Below are 18,701 nucleotides of genomic sequence, written 5' to 3'. Positions count from 1 at the left end.
TGTTCTTACAATGCAGGACGAAACCCACGGTTCATCGCCCAAGAGGCAGAAAAGGAGACTGTTTTTCCCAACAAATTGTCTATTTTTTGCCGTGATAATGATCTCATGCTCGCCGGCGTATGATTCATCGCAAGCCTTTGTAGCGGAGCTCCCGAAGGCGCCGAGTAGAGCCCCATTACTTAGAAATTTTGGTAAACTTATCAAGCCGAGAAAATTTGGTTGTGACGTCGCCGTACGAGCGAGCGAGCGAGCGAACGCCGTCCGTACAGACTCTGGGGGAGGGCGAGAGGAGCTTCGCGGTGACGCAAACTGGGGAACCGAGGAATGCCATCTTTTTATGGCGGGATTTTTAAAGAAAAGAAAACTCGTTTCTATTTGTCATGTCAACAAATGATAGCGGAGGTTGATCTAACGTTTTTAAGATGGGGTTGCACTGAAGTATAAAACAGAAACAGAAAGCAAGAATTTACAGGCAAAGAAGTGGCGAAGAAGATCGTGAAAGAGAGCGGACCAGCGCTGGGGAAGGAGGCGAAACAATACTGAACAATGCCGTGAATTATAGCGAGTCAAGGACCAGAGAAAGGGGATGAAATAATACGGAACAATGCCGTGAAGCAAAGCTAACGAGGACTACAGAAAGGAGACGAAATACCCGACGACTACAGAACTGCTCAAGTTGATTCGCGCGTCGAGATGCTGTGCAGCCGAGCAAGAAAAGTCACATGATTAAAATCAGGTGACGAACTTGAGAACTGTGTGTTTAGAGTAATTGCAAAACAGAAAACACAGCGGAAAAAAGTGGTTGATTCGTTGAGCTATCGAAAAGATCAGATCAGTTCGGTTCAGTCTTCACAACTTTTGCTGCAAGTTTCTGCCTGGAAGATTTACACTGGCCGCAGTGAGTCGCCAACTTGAGGTAAGTGACTTTTGTTGTGGCGTTTGCTATGGAAATTATGAAGTTGCCTCGGCGAGATAAGCTTATTTTCAATAGGAATCCTTTTTAAAGTCTTCCTTATTTGAAGCCATGCTGTGAGGCATTTTATAAATTACATAGTTTCAATTTCGCTCATAACAATAACGCGTGAGTGGCTTTGTGGAGGTTGTTGTAAGTTGCACATTGTAAACAAATCAAGTTTTGTCTCGAGTTTCGTCGTCACGTTTAAAAAAACACAAACTGCATTTGTAAACACTGCCGGGCGAGTTTTGAAGTTTTCTCTGTGTTAGTTGGCACAACCGCTTCCTAGACTACAAAAATTTCTTAAACCAAGATAGGTCAACAAACCATTTTAAGCCGAAGCGAACAGGATTTGCTGAATTTACTTTTGACGTTCCTTTGTGAATATTTACATCTTGTGACTACAAAGTATTTCCTCGTTTTGTTAGTTCAACTTATTCGGTTTGTCGAAATGCTTGGGGGGGGGGGGGGGGGAAATTTCCAGGTTAATTTGGTTGAAGACTGGTAAAGCTACCGCCGATAAAATGACTGCAAAGCTAAATTAAGCCGTCGACAAAGATACACACTGTGATATTCAAATCTATGCTTAAGCGTGAATAATTGTTAAACTTTAACACTGCAGGCTTAAACGAATTTTCTTCATCCTTTCTTTTATTCGGTCATCCTTCATTGAGAAGGGATTTGCTGTTTGATACTCAGCTGTAATGATATGCATATTGAAACATACTAGCAAAAGTATGGCTCAGTGACATAACAACACAAGTTGACGAGGCGTGCTCAACACAACAACTTTATTCGCTAAGCATCTTGGGTAGTACAACAGCTTAACACAACTTCCGGTTACGAATATATTACACTGCTTTCCCCCAGATTTTCAGGATGCACTTATACCCAAGACATAGTGATAACCCACAGTTACAGGTTAAGTTTAACAACTGGTTTTCTAATCCTTTGAGATCTTCGCAAAACTGTAGGTGGACTACTTACAACTAAAGGAGATACAACAGTATCCTCATTTTCAGGCAGATCTACATGTGGTTCAGAAGTACTATCGAGAGGATTCACATTATCATCATTTATTTTCTGACCACTTGATTCAGGCACCACGACATCTGGCTCACTGACATCATCTGGTACATTATCATGTGCTCTTATCATGTGATCAGTGTGCACATATCTGGTTTTGTGTCCTGTCCTAACTACATAGGTTCTGGGCCCACAAACTTTAATTATAGTGCCTGGAATCCACTTATCAGTCTTAGAATTGGCCCTCGAGTTTCGTACCTGCACCCTGTCATTTCTTACAAAGGATCTTTCCCTCTTACATTTCAAATCCTTATACATTTTCTGTTTCTCTTGCTTATTCTCTACAACTTGTGCCAGATTAGGCTTAATCAGACTTAATCTTGTTCTTAGGCAACGCTTCACCATCAACTCAGCGGGGGGTCACACCAGTTGTACTGTGAGGGGTTGTGCGATACCGAAATAGAAAATTAGCAAGTCTGTGTTTCATAGAGATGCCCTTTTTACCCTCAAGCACTTGTTTAACTAAAGCATCCTTAACAACTCTCACAGACCTCTCCGCTGCCCCATTAGATTGAGGGTGATAGGGTGGAACCAATGTGTGCTTGATGCCGTTTTTGCGCATGAATTCGGTAAATTCAGTGGACGTAAACTGTGGTCCGTTGTCAGACACCACCTCTTCAGGTAAACCATGAGTAGCAAAAATTAAACGGAGCTCATCAATAGTCCGTTCAGTAGTTGTAGAGCTCATATGTTTCACTTCAATCCACTTTGAGTGACTATCGATTACTACAGGGAAGTAATCATTACCCTTCTGACAGAAATCAATATGGATCCGTTGAAATGGTCTAGTTGGCCACTTCCATGGGATCAGGGGTGCACTGGGTGGGGCATTTCTAACATTTTGGCATACTGTACATACTCTCACTGCTTCCTCGATTTCCTGATCCATTTTTGGCCACCACATGCATGTACGAGCAATTGCTTTCATACCACATATACCAGGGTGTTCCCAATGCAACTGCCCCAGCATTTTGGCTCTAAAGATTGGTGGAATAATCACCCTAGAGCCCCAAAGGACACAGTCCTGTTCACAGGACAGCTCATTTCTTCTATTATGATAGGGTTTGAGGGTCTCATCAGGACACCCTTCTGGCCAACCTGACTTCACAAATTGATGTACCTTACCAAGTACAGGATCTACAAGGGTTGCCTTTCTGATATCTTCTGCAGTGATTGGAAAATCATCATCAATTACCCTCACACTGTAGACCACACCCTCACTTCCCACTGTGGAGTCCTCATGTGGTAGCCTTGAGAGAGCATCACAGTTGGCATGGTCTTCAGATCTTTTGTATTCAATCTCATAGTCATACACCGAAAGTACTAGAGCCCACCTCTGCATTCGAGCTGCTGCTAGTGTGGGGATAGCGGATTTTGGATTGAAAATTGCCAACAATGGTTTGTGATCAGTGATCAGGGTAAATTTACGCCCATACAAAAAACTGGTGAAATTTTTTTACACCAAAAACAATTGATAATGCTTCACGCTCAATTTGTGCATAGTTCTTTTCACTTGAACTCAGTGTCCGAGAGGCATAGGCTATTGGCCTCTCCTGGCCATCATCCATCACATGGCTAATAACTGCTCCAATTCCATAGCTGGATGCATCACAAGCAAGTCTCAGTTCACGGTCCCCATCATAATGCACCAACAGTGCATCACTGGTGAGACCTTGTTTACAAGCTTCGTATGCTTGCTGACACTCTTTTGTCCATGTCCACTGGACACCCTTTTTGAGGAGCTCATGTAATGGTGCTAGTGTGGTTGCTAAACCTGGAAGAAATGGGTGATAGTACTGGACCATGCCCAAAAAAGATCTCAACTCGCTGATGTTTTGTGGTACTGGTGCCCTTTTTACAGCAGCCACTTTTTCCTCAACTGGATGCAAACCTTCAGCATCTATCTTCAAACCCAAATAGACAACTTCCCTCTTCAGAAATTCACACTTTGCCATCTTCAAATGCAGGTTATATTTATGCAACCTCTCCAATACCTCAGCCAGGATTTTGATATTCTCCTGCCAACTGACACCACCAATAAGGATGTCATCCTGCTTACACACACATTTTTCTACTCCTTGCAAAATCATATCCATTTTAGCTTGGAATATTTTAGGTGCTGATTTAACCCCATATGGTAATTTGGTGTAGGAATAGAGTCCCTTGTGTGTGCTAATTGTCAGGTACTCACGACTTGCTTTATCAACACTTAGCTGAGCATATGCATGCGACAAATCAAGTTTGCTGAAAAATTTTGATCCCAAGAGGGCAGCATACAAGTCCTGTTGGGTGGGAAGGGGATACTGCTCATCTTCAACAGCTGAGTTGATGGTTACTTTGTAGTCCCCACAAATTCTAACCGATTTGTCAGCCTTTGGCACAACTACTATTGGGCTCGCCCAGTCTGATCTGTCAGTTTTAACGATTACCCCATTTTTCTCTAACTTATCCAACTCCTTTTCGACTTCATCTTTTAGTGCATATGGAACTCTACGTGGCTTAATAAATATGGGCTTTGCACCATCTTTCATGGTGATGTGTGCTTCCAACCCTTTCATGCCCTCATAGCTATCTTTGAACAACTCACTGTGTTTAACTAGTAATCCATCAAGTTGACTTTTGGCACTTTCCAACTCGGATCTTGTTAAACTAAATATTTCACCCCACTCAAGCCTTATATGGTTTAACCAATTTCTTCCCAGCAAAGTAGGCTTCTTCTCATAATCAGCTACAATAATTGGCAATGTATATTCATGGCCCTTGTATACTACATCACACAGCATTTCACCACACACTGTAAGGGTTTCACCCGTATAGGTTTTCAATTCAACTTTTGACGGATGAAGTGGAAAATTACTGAATTTCTGAGAATGTGTGCTCTTACTCATTATTGAGTAATCAGCTGCAGTGTCTACTTCCATTGCACATGGTGAACCATTTATGGTCATTTCTACAGTATAACTTTTGTTGGTAGGATTATCTGTACCAACTGCATACATGGAATAAATACCTAACTCATCATTATCATCACAACCTTCTGTGTTTGATTCTAAGACACTATGAACAGTACCTTTAGCTCCTGGTTGTTTTGTTTTCATGCCAGACTCAACATCTTTACTGCGACAAACTGATGCAAGGTGACCTACTTTGCTAGCATTTTGCTGACTTAAATTTACACTTAGGTGCAGCATGCTTACCACCACACCGGTAACATGAGGGTTCCTTAGTGTTTACAGTTTCCAGTTTATTTACTATGCCTTGGCTGTCATCACTTGCACTGACAGGACGGAATTCTTTGGTGTTCTTCTCTGCCATTTCCATTGACTTTGCAATCTGGCACGCTTTCTCAAAAGAAAGATCCTCGGTGTTCAAAAGTTTATTCTGTATTTTGGGATTGTTCAATCCGCACACAAAACGGTCTCTCAGAGCTCGGTTGAGAAACTCTCCATAGTTACAATGAATCGATAACTTCTTCAAGGCCACAATAAAGTCACTGATAGATTCGTCTTGTTTTTGATAGCGAGTTCCAAAATGAAAACTCTCTGCTATCTCCAATGGCGCTGGATTGTAATGTTTCTCCAATGCTTTGACAATGTCCGCAGAAGGAGTGTCTTTTGGTTTCACTGGTGCCAGCAGATTGCTCAGGGTAGAATATGCTTCGGGTCCAATCTCAGTCAGAAAGATAGCACGTTTTCTATTTGCAACTGCGAGATTGGCTTCCTCTTTACCCTCGCCTGTTTCTTCTATGATATTATTTGCCATGAAGAACATTTCCATTCTTTCCACATAGGAACGAAAAGTCTCTCGCTCAGGGCTGAACTCGCCGACACGACCAAACAATCCAATTCCTGCCATTTTGATAGCACGTGCTCAAACTTTGATCAAGTTGCCTCGGTCGAAAACAAATCTTTTTCCTCACACAGAGAAAATCAAAACTTCACTGGATTTCTCATGCGTCTTCGTGCATGTAGAGTATCCCATCCTCGTCGCCAAAATGAAACATACTAGCAAAAGTATGGCTCAGTGACATAACAACACAAGTTGACGAGGTGTGCTCAACACAACAACTTTATTCGCTAAGCATCTTGGGTAATACAACAGCTTAACACAACTTCCGGTTACGAATATATTACACATATTATGTTTATCATTTAGATTTCCTCGTTTTATTTTGTTGTTGTCCAGTTAGTTCGGTTTGGTGAAATGTGGAGTAGACAATTATACATGTCAACCCTGTCGGCGAATAAAACTCTACTTCGATTTTAATTTGCTATTTAATTTTATTAGTGCCACTGCTTTTGGTTGGGGGTACATGGCCCCTATTTTCCTAATGAGATATTGTTCCCCAGTGTGGTATTTACACTTATGGAAATGTTCCATAAAAGTGAGATAGCACTGATTAAAAAAAAAAAATGCTAAGAGCTTTACTCGGTAATGAAGAGTGAAAATGACATTTACATACTTAGAAAGAATTTAGGGTGTACAAGTCCTTGCCCTGACCATTTCTTGGTAATAAAAATAACTTTTACATATATACATTCAAAATTTAGTTGGTGAGAGTGCATTCCTCGCTCCACTGACCCTCTCTCTCTGCTCTCTTCCTCACACTAATTTTTTGATCGACTAACTTATTAACCGAATGTCACTGACTGTTTTCTTTGTTGTACTTTACTTTTTTGCTCATCAAAGAAAGTTTCAGTTTCTTCCTGGCTGTTTCCTTTGTCCTGTCCAGTACCAATTCGTTTGTGATATAACTTTGTGAATTCTCTATTCTCATAAAATTTTATCTCATCAGGGTAATAGAATGCACTCTCAGAGTGTTCAATCATTGTTTTCAGTTGATACAATTTTCAGGAAAAAAGCAGTGGTTTTCTTAATTTCCTTTTGCTTTGTTTTAGGACCTTTTAGCAGGCCAGTAATTGGCCCATAGGCATTACGGGAGAGTAATTTTCAAGTAAAGAATTAGATTCATTTCAGTGTTAAGTATTTTTAAATTATTAGAAACAATTTTGACAGAGCTGTTTCAACAGTTTCAGTTAAATTGTTTTCCAGTTAAACAGCACTACATGTAGCAGTGTTATAATGAGTGTGAACTTTATGGAGGGTTTTAAAGGTTTATTATTATTTTTTATGGTAACAGAAGACAACAAAATACACGTGTGTATACAGTATAACCTGATGTTGGTGTTGGTTGTGAATTGCAATTCATATTAGTCATCCTATTACAGGTGAGGGGAAAAAGTTCAGAAAGTTCAGAACGTCTCTTCCACCAGAACAACTGCATTCTACAGGTGCAATCATTGAGTTGTTATATATATATAAATATATATATATATATATATATATATATATATATATATATATATATATATATATATATATATATATATATATATATATACTTCTTGAACTTGAACAGAATAAATTTATAGAGCGCTCGACTCTGAGAGGAGCAGTGTAGATAATAAACAATGGTAGCAAGACTTCAATTCATCGTTTTATTGCGACAACGCTGTTTCGTATGGTCAAAGGATGACCACACTCATCAGGCAATATCAACGAATGACCGTTAAATTACACAAGCTGGCAATTAAAAGCTAACTTTAGGTTGCTATGAGATATAAAAACAGTTGCTATGATATGGAAAAACAGATGCTATATAACATTGAAAAATCTCGTGTTGCTAAAAGATTGCGTTACTTGCTCACAAAGTTCTTGAGTAGGTATCTGTTTCTGTGGGGGCACGCACTTGCTAGTTCGCTTCGCTTGTTCAAAGTACACAAACTCTTCTTACAGATGATCACGAATTTTTCAAAAAGACATAAATTACATTTGTTAGTAATGTTGCTATAAGGTCTGCACTGCTTAATGATTCTCCACTTGATGGTAAAAGGTTTGTTGTTGTCTTTGAGTGTCCAAATATGTTTAGATAGCTCAGTTTCGTTTCTCTTGTTTTGGTGTCGAAAGGATGCCGTGTGATTCCTGTAGCGCTCTTTAAAATTTGTGGCGAGGCCCACGTATGATTCTGATGACGTTTGTGTTGTGATTGTGGCTTGGTAAACTACATTTTGTGTGAGGCATTTTCCGTCCAGCGGGCATTGATCCTTTTTTCTGCAGTTGCATTCTTTTCCTCACACAAAATGTAGTTTACCAAGCCACAATCACAACACAAACGTCATCAGAATCATACGTGGGCCTCGCCACAAATTTTAAAGAGCGCTACAGGAATCACACGGCATCCTTTCGACACCAAAACAAGAGAAACGAAACTGAGCTATCTAAACATATTTGGACACTCAAAGACAACAACAAACCTTTTACCATCAAGTGGAGAATCATTAAGCAGTGCAGACCTTATAGCAACATTACTAACAAATGTAATTTATGTCTTTTTGAAAAATTCGTGATCATCTGTAAGAAGAGTTTGTGTACTTTGAACAAGCGAAACGAACTAGCAAGTGCGTGCCCCCACAGAAACAGATACCTACTCAAGAACTTTGTGAGCAAGTAACGCAATCTTTTAGCAACACGAGATTTTTCAATGTTATATAGCATCTGTTTTTCCATATCATAGCAACTGTTTTTATATCTCATAGCAACCTAAAGTTAGCTTTTAATTGCCAGCTTGTGTAATTTAACGGTCATTCGTTGATATTGCCTGATGAGTGTGGTCATCCTTTGACCATACGAAACAGCGTTGTCGCAATAAAACGATGAATTGAAGTCTTGCTACCATTGTTTATTATCTATCTATCTATCTATCTATCTATATATATATATATATATATATATATATATATATATATATATATATGTACACACAGAGAAATGTAAAGTTATGAACTTAACATTAAAATCTGACATTTGAATGCCTCCTTTGCTAAAGTTAGTCACCATTTAATTGTTATCACTCCCTGTGAATTCATAGAGAATTACCACCTAATGTAGAAGTCCTGTCTTCATTAGTGAGGGAAAATGACACTGCAAAAAGTTACAAAAAAAGTTACAATGAAAGTAAAAAGAATTGTGAATGTCGATCATGACTTGGTGTACATTGTACATCATGTAAAGGTATGTGGTGAGTGCCAAAGGCATAACATTTCATGCATTTGCCTTTTCAGGACAAATTATATAACAGTGACATTTTAAAAGATGTGATCAGAAAAATAATGAGTATTGTCCAGGCAGTACCAGTTTATGGACAGCATATGCAGACAGTAAGAGGTGCTGTAAGCATTACCAGGTAATTAAATTAGTTTTATGCTTATGACTTCTTGTACTTGGATTTTGTGTCATTTTGTCACAAGAATAGGTAATGAAAGATGCATAAGTTGATGTAATTTATTTTCAAAGGCAAACTTAAAAGTCTGCCTATGTTGGATACTGGTTGTGTGTAAAGTGAATGTAAAGCAAACACACTGTTAAAGATGTACGTGCATGTTGATATTGAATAATCTGAAATTTCAGCGCGTTTGAAAATATATTATATCTATGACAGTTCTGAGGTGAGGGCTGTTACATGTACATGTAAATAGCTCATGCTCGATTTTTTACTTGTTATGATTTAGCTGCCAATATGTTCTGTAAATTAATTTTAATAGTCATCTGTTGGTGTGCAATGATAGAGATAGGGATATTTAGGCAAATAATGTACAGTGTAAATTAATTAACCAAATTATGCTGTTTTCAGTTGACCATTATGCTACTACATGTACATTGCAATGTGATGTTGAAGCGCACAAATTTACAAACATGCCCAGTGTCAACTTGTCAAATGTATGAACTCAGGCCAGCCAGTCTAGATTACAAAACTTTCTGAAAGTTGGCCTTACCAGGTAAGATATATCTTAAAGCATATTTTGTAATTAATGATTTCCCAGACATTGTTTTCTTCAAGAAAAGATTCATACCCCACATGGAGGTTTTTTTCCATAAGAGCTCCCTCCTCCTGTTACTTTAGAATTTCTAATAACTGGCCATGAATGGGTGTTGGGTGTGAATATCTTCTGTAACTGCACACTCAGATTAAGTCAGCAAGAACATCAGTATTTATCCTGACAAAGTCTGATTTTCAGTTATATGTACAACCAAACAGCCTGAATGGCCCTTTGATTGGGACTGTACACATTGTTGTACTGCAATGTTCCAGTTTCTTGTTTAAAGCAAATTGCATGTGCACTCAAAAGCAAGTCACCAATTTCATAACAGTTATATATGTTTGCTTTGCATCTCAGGGCAGAACTGCCACTGTAAAAGTTTTGGTACCATCCCCCTAGCATTTGATTCACTACTGTAGACGCTCTGTAAACAACTAGCAATGAAGTACACTGTATATCAATGAAAGGAATGTCATCTGTTGGTTACAAATTATAATTGATATGTCTTTGTATGTTCAGTGGTGTTCAAGTAGCAGCAAAATACAGTATGATTACATCCCTGTTCCTGTCAGTCAATACATGTACAGTGTAGACATGGACAGCCTGGATTAAAACATCAAAGATTTTCAAAGCAACCATGGCCAGGTGAGATATTTCTAAAGAAATATAAATTCAAGGTCCTTATGATTGCTTATAGGGATTGATTTTTATTGTAAACAATATCTTACTGAGTGTATTTTTCTTGTGTACTAATTGTTGTAGAACACAGAGACCACTGTCATGACAGAGATATTAATGTGTGAAAAGTTCCATAAAAAAATGCACTGGGAGCAAATTAAATCATCATAGATGCAGCTTCTGAGAGATCCCCAATATTAATGGAACATACATTGTACATACATGTAAAAGAGTTCAGTAATTTATTCCTTAAGATTGTAATGCTTTGTTTGGTTTCTCTATATTCACAGACAACTTGATGCCTTAATAATTTCTGCACTAAGTTCATTTAACAAACTGAGTTCTGCAACCCATACTGTGTGTAGTAATATCATACAGCTGTAGCTGCAACATTGTGACAGATAAACTGTATTACATTATTAAGAAACACCTATGATAAATGTATTAACTAATTATTTATAGTGTCTGTTAAATTAATCAATTTTTCTTAGAGATCATTTACTCATCATGTCATGGTTTATTTAAATAATTGCTTTTTTGGCTTAAAAATGATATTTATTGTGCTTGGTTTATGTTGCTCTTAAATCAATTTTGTGATAACCTGCATTGGGCATGGCATAAATTAATATTTTGCCAACACGAAATGGAGAACTGAGTCTTAAACAAAGTTGCAGGATTAGTATTTTTTGTAGAGAGAAAGAGTTGAGAAATTTATGACATTCTACCGACAGCCTTGCCATTTGCAATGTCCAATAAGGTTAATTTGTTCCCTAGTGTTGTAGAAATAGTGTTCTCTGACAAATGTACGTATGCCTCATAATCTTTGAGTGTGTTTGGTTGTGTAGTGCAGACAAAATACACGTACATAATATAACTTACTTATAGCTTACTTATAATTCATGGTATAATTTAATCATAGCAAAATTAATTAATGGAACCCAAAAACAACTCCTGTAGTCCACAATCTCAGTCGAGAAAAAGAACAAATCACATTGGAATTGAATAATAAAATTATTATCAGAAGCCAATGCAAGTATTCATGATCAGCAACAAAATATCATATTTATCATTCATGCCAGAGTGATTTTGCTTATACTTGTACTTTGAGAGATGGTGCAAACCCTTTCAGCAGGAGGAGACTCCATACAAAAATGAGGATAGCTATCTTTGGGGATCAAGTTAGAAAACAAAACTTTTTAACTTTTTACATGTGTATACTGCTTTGGTATTTTTGTGAGATTTCATTTGGTAGAAATTTGGGGACTGAGTATATTGTAACCACTGCATTTCAGTCATACCCCACAACAACAAAAAAAATGTGTAAACTTCTTTTGTGCGGGAGTCCCCATGTTAACTAAGAAAGAATATAATGATTAATAACAATGTCTTGTCTTTCCCAATAAGAAAGAACAGGAAATGCCACCAAAAAGCACAGAAGACAGTTCTGTCATGTGATCAACATTTTTGGTGGCTCCCCTGAAATGCTTGAAATCATGGCTCTATTTTCATCATCACACCATCTTACACCTCGATCTGCTGATGTAATCCTAGTTCGAGCTGAAACTATAAAATTGCTCGCAGTTTACTTCACACACATGTACATGTTGGATTCTTTTCATCAGTAACAACATTCCAAAAAATAACTGACGAGCTCCGCTTTTAGGCTTGGCTAAATCTATATATTAAACCTTTCTTTTTTTCTTCCTTATACAAACTGGCATGACTGTTACCCAGTCCCTATTTATGTGGGTTGATGAATGCAAGTATCAAGATACTTGAAGGTTCTGGAAAAAAGGTGAGCACCACACTAGTTGTATACACTCTTTCTCTGTACTTAGTTCAATGAAGCAATGTTTACAATTCCATGTTATGTCTTCATATGTTGGGAGGGAAAGTGCTGGCCACAGATTCGTTACTGCCCAAAAAAAGTTCAATTGTGTTTCTATCACGGCTCAGAAATTCCAGCTTGCCCTTGCCCTGGGCAAATCTTAGTTTCCTTTTTTTCATTTAGTTGGAAGACAACTTGCGTGGTCCCTTGACCATCGGGCAAGTCAGAATAAAATGTTACTTGCTTAGAAGGAAAATCCACTTGTTCAGGACTTTTTCCAAGCCCTGTCTATTTCTTTTTCTTTCTTTTTTGTTTTGTTTTATCACTTAATTGAGAATTTTGGTGCTGTTCAATTTTTTGCACTAGACATGTACACAAAAGTGTACTCCATTATTTTGTTTGATCTTACGTTACATGTGTGCTCACCTAGAGGGAGGTCTGTATAAGTGCTTCATAGGTATGTGATAAAAACTAAACTCATGTGTACCTTTTTGACACTTCAAACCATTCTCTGCCTTTTTCAAATCTTTGGGGGAACCCTGAGATGTACTGCAATAAATGTGGTAAATAAAACTAAGACTGCACAATTTTTTTAAAGGGTCTATATTGCAGCTAAGAAGAGGAGACTTGACAGGCATATTATGCTGGGTAGAGAGCATGGAGACAAGAAATTTCATGGACATGGTGAGTTGTTGTATTGTGGGCTTGTTTTTATGTTGCCATGTTGTTGTTTTTTCAAATAATGTTCAGGGCCCAGCCAGTTTGATATTTTGTGAGAGAGAGAGTTTGTGATTTACAGCCAAAACGTCCATACGGACATCAGAAATCTGTTTAGATGCACAGCTAGAAAGCATGAACAAGCTCTGCAAGGGTTTTAAAGTGTACATGACATGACAAATAATTTCAGTCTGCTTACTAGAAAGGCTTTTCAAAATACAGAAGAATGGCATTTTTCTTTTTGAATATATTTTTTCGTTTTAGAGATATGGACGTTTTTCTATTATGCAAATTAGAGCAGTGCTGTTGCCATAGCGACTCTTTCGGCTCCAGTGTCTTTCTGTCAAAAACCAAATATCCCCATTTGCAACCTCTAAAGTGAGACAAAGGGTCCTACTTAGAACAGACATAGTTCCCATATTGTCTTAACTCCCATCATTAGATTGGGTGGGGTAGATGGTTCTTGTTTTGAGACAAAAACTGGGAATTTCAGTTTTTATTAAGGCAGCACCAGCGGCAAAACTGTTGTCATGGCAACAGCATTGAGGGTGTCATTTTGTTTCTTTTTTGATGCACATTTGTTGAGCCAAGTTTCAAGAACACTGCTTCAATATATCCATAGATATCATTTCTTCAGTATTTTACCACATTTTAGTTGCAAACCTTATGACGTCATCACTGATCTAATTTGCATAATAGAAAAACGTCATTATCTCTAAAACGAAAAAACGATATTGCAAAAAGAAAAATGCCATTCTTCTGTATTTTGAAAGGCCTTTCAAACAAGCAGAAATTATTTTTCATGTCATATACGCTTTAACCGATAGCTGCTCCCTATTTTCGAAATTAACAAGGAGAAGGAGCAAAAAAATTCCACTTAGCGATAACATGTGTACACATAATTTCAGATCATTTAATGGAGCATGTACTGGGCATCCACTCATGGATGCATACTCGCGCTACTGAGCTACACTAATGAGCTTAGCACATTTTATGTTGTCATTCCTATGGTCTTGACAATTGTTACATGCTATGGCAGACTGTAATCCCCTAACCCCCCTCGCTGCCTTCTTCACTTTCATTTAAAGCTCCTTTGGAGGAACTGAACAGTTAGGTGAATGAGCTCTCATTAAAATAGCTGGTAACCATGTCCTGTCTACTTTCTCATCAGGGCACCCTGGTTGCTGAAGGACATCACTTTGCACGTAGAAGGTCTGTGGTAAGTCTTCATACAAGTTTAGTTTTATTAACTAGATTAAAAGCTCATTTCCCACTTTGAGTTAAAATTATCCCGCGCAAGAGTATCTTTCATTTGTTTTTCTCCTACTAGTGAAAAGAGCTCAATATTTTGTATTCGCTGATTAGAGGCACAGCACACATATTCCAGTCAGTAAGTATTTGTCCAAGTTTATTTTGTATATCACAAAAAGCTGCATTACTGTAATTTAATATTGATAAGTTGCCAATCCCAGAAGAAATATGGTCTGTTTGTATGACATCAACCTTATGGAAAATTAAGATACTTAGAAAATATAGTCTAAAGACAGTGAAATCAACATAGTTATTTACTAAGGGAATTGTACACCTCTTTCTATGATCTAAGACTACAATGATTTATTTGTTTACTAAAGTTAATTAAGATATTGGGGGGCAATGAAAACTTGAATGATTTTCTCGTCAGTCGAGAACATGATTCCAAAACAAAACTCAAATAATGTTCCATCTTAAAAGTGCAGTTGGGAGCACACAATTGACTCCCCACCAGAGTTCAAAATAAATTATTGTGAAAATCGTTTTGGGATTTGGACTGTCTTCATGAGCTGTTTGGATCTTGAGCTTTGTACAAGAGATACTGAGTGCAAGAACTGGTCCACAAGGGAGCTGGTTCCACCTTGCAAATTCTCTTCCTGAGTTTCGTGATCTGTGAAGCATAGACTGGTCCTACATCCAAATTTGCTGACATAAGATTTAAAAGGTGTTTAGGAACAATTGGACTGTCTGCATGGACTGAATGGATCTTGAGCTTTGTACAAGAGGTATTAGGTGTAAGAACTGGCCCACAAGGGAGCTGGTTCCACCCTGTAAATTCTCTTCCTGAGTTTCTTGATCTGTGAAGCATAGACTGGTCCTACAACCAACTTAACTATCAAAAACCGAAGTTTGTGTTGCAAACTTGGGTGTTGTCATTTTTGACGCCCAAAGGAGCAACGGTTTTAGAGAAAAAGGTGAATAAAACACAACTATCAAAAACTGTGTTCAGCTACCTTAACTCTAACCTATCCTTGGCTCGAAATCCTGATTGAGGTCCTGGTTCAAAATCTCATCTCGTTGAAATCTTGACTCGAAAAATTTAAGTATCTCCGATTTAACCGTGACATTTAGGTTGTTGCTCTCTATGGTTGATGCTTTCTTTCAGAGGTGAGCTTGACCAATTTAGCTATCATCGATTTAGGATCCTGACAACTTTTTGGCACAACTGTATGCAAATGAAAGGAAAAATATTGTTTCTGAGTACTTCCACTGTAATTGTTTGAAAAGTGTTTGTGTTATTACAGATCGTGTAGCTTTGAACTATATTCTTTTGGCGAGAAATGTCTTTTAAAGAGAAATGAAATACCTGAGCTCTTTTCTTTCTCTGTCCGTGAAACTGACTGATCGCATACTGGGCTGGAAATAACAGTCGGTCATCGGACACTGTCCGACCAAATTTTGAACATGTCCGGCCAATTTCACATTATGATCGGACATGATGTCCGAACATTTCACCTACATCAAGTTATTGTCCTACTCCATCCATGAAATTTGGTTAGACACATTGTTAGAAGGCTCAAAATTGCGAGTAGTACGGTCACCAATGCGGCTAAAATTTCATCTTTGGCGACCAAAAATTCTGGTTTAGTGGACAGCCGAAAATACGTCTGCGTTCCCAGGCTACCATAATGGCGACTTCGTTTCTCTGATCTGTTATGACGATCAATAACAGTTATTTTCTCAGGCACTATGTCCCTCCAGAGATACATAGTCAAAGATCTTTGTTTCTACGATATTCACCATAAGAAAAGAAAGCAATATATCCTTTTGCTTTGCTGTGGAGGATTCCTCACATCGGAAAACTTGCAAATAGCTGAATGTACTTGAAATCGCCCTATAAAGGTCCGGTAATACGGGCAACATTTTCCTTCAACTTTTCTCGCAACATTGTTGCATTGCAAGTTGGAACACGTTGTTGCGCGTATTACCACGTTTGTGACCAATTTGTCTCGCAGCAAAATACAGTGTTGCAAGTCTGCAGAATTCCACAGGTATAATTGGTCAATCGTGTGTAAATAAAGATGGCGCCTTCTTTAATATAATTTAGCATTTCGACGAAGTTCCACTTCGACTTCTGGCCGTCGTTTTCTTCTTAATTTTCCGTGCCAGCGAAATTCTCACAGTATGAAGCTCAGTGTCGTTTCAGGTAGCTAGGGGAAAAATTGTATTTTTGCGACAGTTCTTCCAAGCCTTTTGCCTTTTTTCCTGTTTGTTTTGAAGGGACAAACGAGGTGTCCCAAAGACTATGATAGCCTTTGAGGTCTTTGTAAAGGACAAAGTTATGACTTTCGCGAGTCACTGGTCTACTTCGAATTCAGGCTCGTCTTCACTGTCCACCTTGTTTTTTTTTTTTACTTGCCGCGCTTCGCGACAGCCAATCACAAGCGTTGAATTCAAATTTGTTGCGAGACAAGTTGTAGCTTCAGTGGTAATACGAGCAGCAAAACTAAAATTTGTTGCAGAAAGTAGAACTCGAGTCTACTTTGCGCAACATGTTGCCTCAACTTGCAACACTGTATTTTGCTGCGAGACAAGTTGGTCACAAACGTGGTAATACGCCCAACAATGTGTTTCAACTTGCAATGCAACAATGTTGCGAGACAAGTTGAAGAGAAATGTTGCCCGTATTACCGGACCTTTCTGCATTGGAAACCCTTGAGCATTGAGTACGACATGTATGAGTACCGATGGTGTCTCTTGGAATGCATGAATCCTTCATAGACATTACATTAGCTACCTATACAAAATTAGCGGCCAAAAAAGTGTTGGAATTTTTTTCTTTACAGATTTTATGATTGAGTTATTTTCTGAATAAAATTCCTACTTGATTTTTATCACTTACGTTGCCGGATGGCCACTCCAGAATTTTTTAATTTTGGGCCCTAATGACTCTGACAGTCTGAGCCAAATCCAGGAGCCCATTATGGACTGCCGCCATATCATAAAGCAGAAGTGTTCATCTTTCCTGTACTTGCCAAATAAAGTACTCTTCAGAAATCACCCTATTATGCGTTACGTGCATTGTGATATGCTGTTAGCATTTCATGTATGTACCCTACTCAGTTAGAGTCCTACGGGGGTCTGACAGCATATCACAATGCACGTAACGCATAATAGGGTGATTTCTGAAGAGTACTTTATTAGTCATCTAGTTAATCATAAATGATAAATAAATCAAATTTAAATTTAGTTTTGAAGGATTTATATTGAAAATCTTTACAGTATGCTAATAAATTTTATTATGCTGATTAATTATGCTAATCAATTATGCAAATTAATGTCCGGTCAAATTGATGAGATGTCCGACCAAAATGAAGATTTGAAAAGACACATGTCCTGTTAAAGAAGAAAAATTATTTCCAGCACTGTATAAAAACCGTTCGAACTAGAAACTTGCCCTGTTATGAACTTGGACTGTCTGCATAATTCAATTTGATACATGTATTAAGCCAGCGCAAGTGCTGCTCCGCCAGGTTAAATGAAAATTAACGATCTGTTTAAATGATTTTGTTACCTTCCACAGGTTTAAGAATCAAGGTGACCGATGATGTTGAGCGTGACAGTCTGTCTTTTCACCTCAATGCAGGTAAACCGTAGAATGACTAAAAACAGGTCGGCTATACGTACATGTGTTCCTTCATCCGTATTTGGTTTGGTTTTAATTATTGTCGGTACTCAATTTGGTCATTGTTGTTTTCAATTGCTTTTTAATTTGCCAATTTAAATGCTCTGTTTTAGATCGTAACCATATATAAGCAGTTTTAACGCGCTCTTACCAATGTTTACCGGCCTGAAACAAACTTCCACGCTTCGCCTAGTTTTTACATTTAAGAAACAGAAACAATCTTCATTGTTGACCATTCCCCCCAAAGAAATTTCAGGATCGTAGCGTTATCATAGAAACACAAATAGGCGCTATCCTATTGAAAGTACTTTCTCCGTTTGCGCTCATTATTTCTCCCGCATCCATATTTCCCAGCCATATATTGTAGAGAAGAGAGTGTCGGACAACAGGAACATGAGCCAGTTGAAGCCATGTTGGCGTTTAAGGTAGGTCGTTTTGGTTAAACATCAAGTATATATTGCCAGAATAATTTTTTTGCCCTTTTTCCTTCGACGTAAGCGGTTGGATTCCACAGTATAAATAAATTTTAAAAAAATGTTCATATAGGCAAGGTTTGGTCAATTTATTTCAGTGTGTAAAAGGAAAAAACATATCTTATATCCGCCAAGTCCGTGACTCGAACTT

At 38.1% G+C, this 18,701-nt stretch overlaps 1 long non-coding RNA gene and 1 pseudogene across 5 annotated transcripts in view; one reads left to right on the top strand and one right to left on the bottom strand.

Moving 5' to 3' along the window:
- The first annotated feature begins 246 nt into the window (after nucleotides 1–246).
- LOC145465517 (uncharacterized) overlaps nucleotides 247–18,701 on the top strand; it is a 21,515-nt gene continuing 3,060 nt past the window's right edge. For 2 of the 5 annotated variants that reach the window (XR_014041631.1, XR_014041630.1), the window contains exons 1-3: nucleotides 14,470–14,531; nucleotides 17,976–18,038; nucleotides 18,432–18,502. This is a non-coding gene — a long non-coding RNA (uncharacterized LOC145465517). Of the gene's footprint in view, nucleotides 917–7,269; nucleotides 7,333–8,842; nucleotides 9,285–9,731; nucleotides 9,877–10,437; nucleotides 10,564–12,330; nucleotides 12,392–12,856; nucleotides 12,882–13,022; nucleotides 13,109–14,312; nucleotides 14,361–14,469; nucleotides 14,532–17,975; nucleotides 18,039–18,431; nucleotides 18,503–18,701 lie in introns of those variants that run through there. The other 3 variants (XR_014041626.1, XR_014041629.1, XR_014041628.1) reach the window with 3 other exon arrangements.
- LOC145465516 (uncharacterized) lies at nucleotides 5,310–7,173 on the bottom strand (annotated as a pseudogene).

This window comes from Orbicella franksi, chromosome 13, assembly GCF_964199315.1.
Source record: "Orbicella franksi chromosome 13, jaOrbFran1.1, whole genome shotgun sequence".
NCBI classification, from domain to species: Eukaryota; Metazoa; Cnidaria; class Anthozoa; order Scleractinia; family Merulinidae; genus Orbicella; species Orbicella franksi.
Note: the sequence above shows the minus strand (reverse complement) of the source record. Positions and strands in the feature narration are given on the sequence as shown.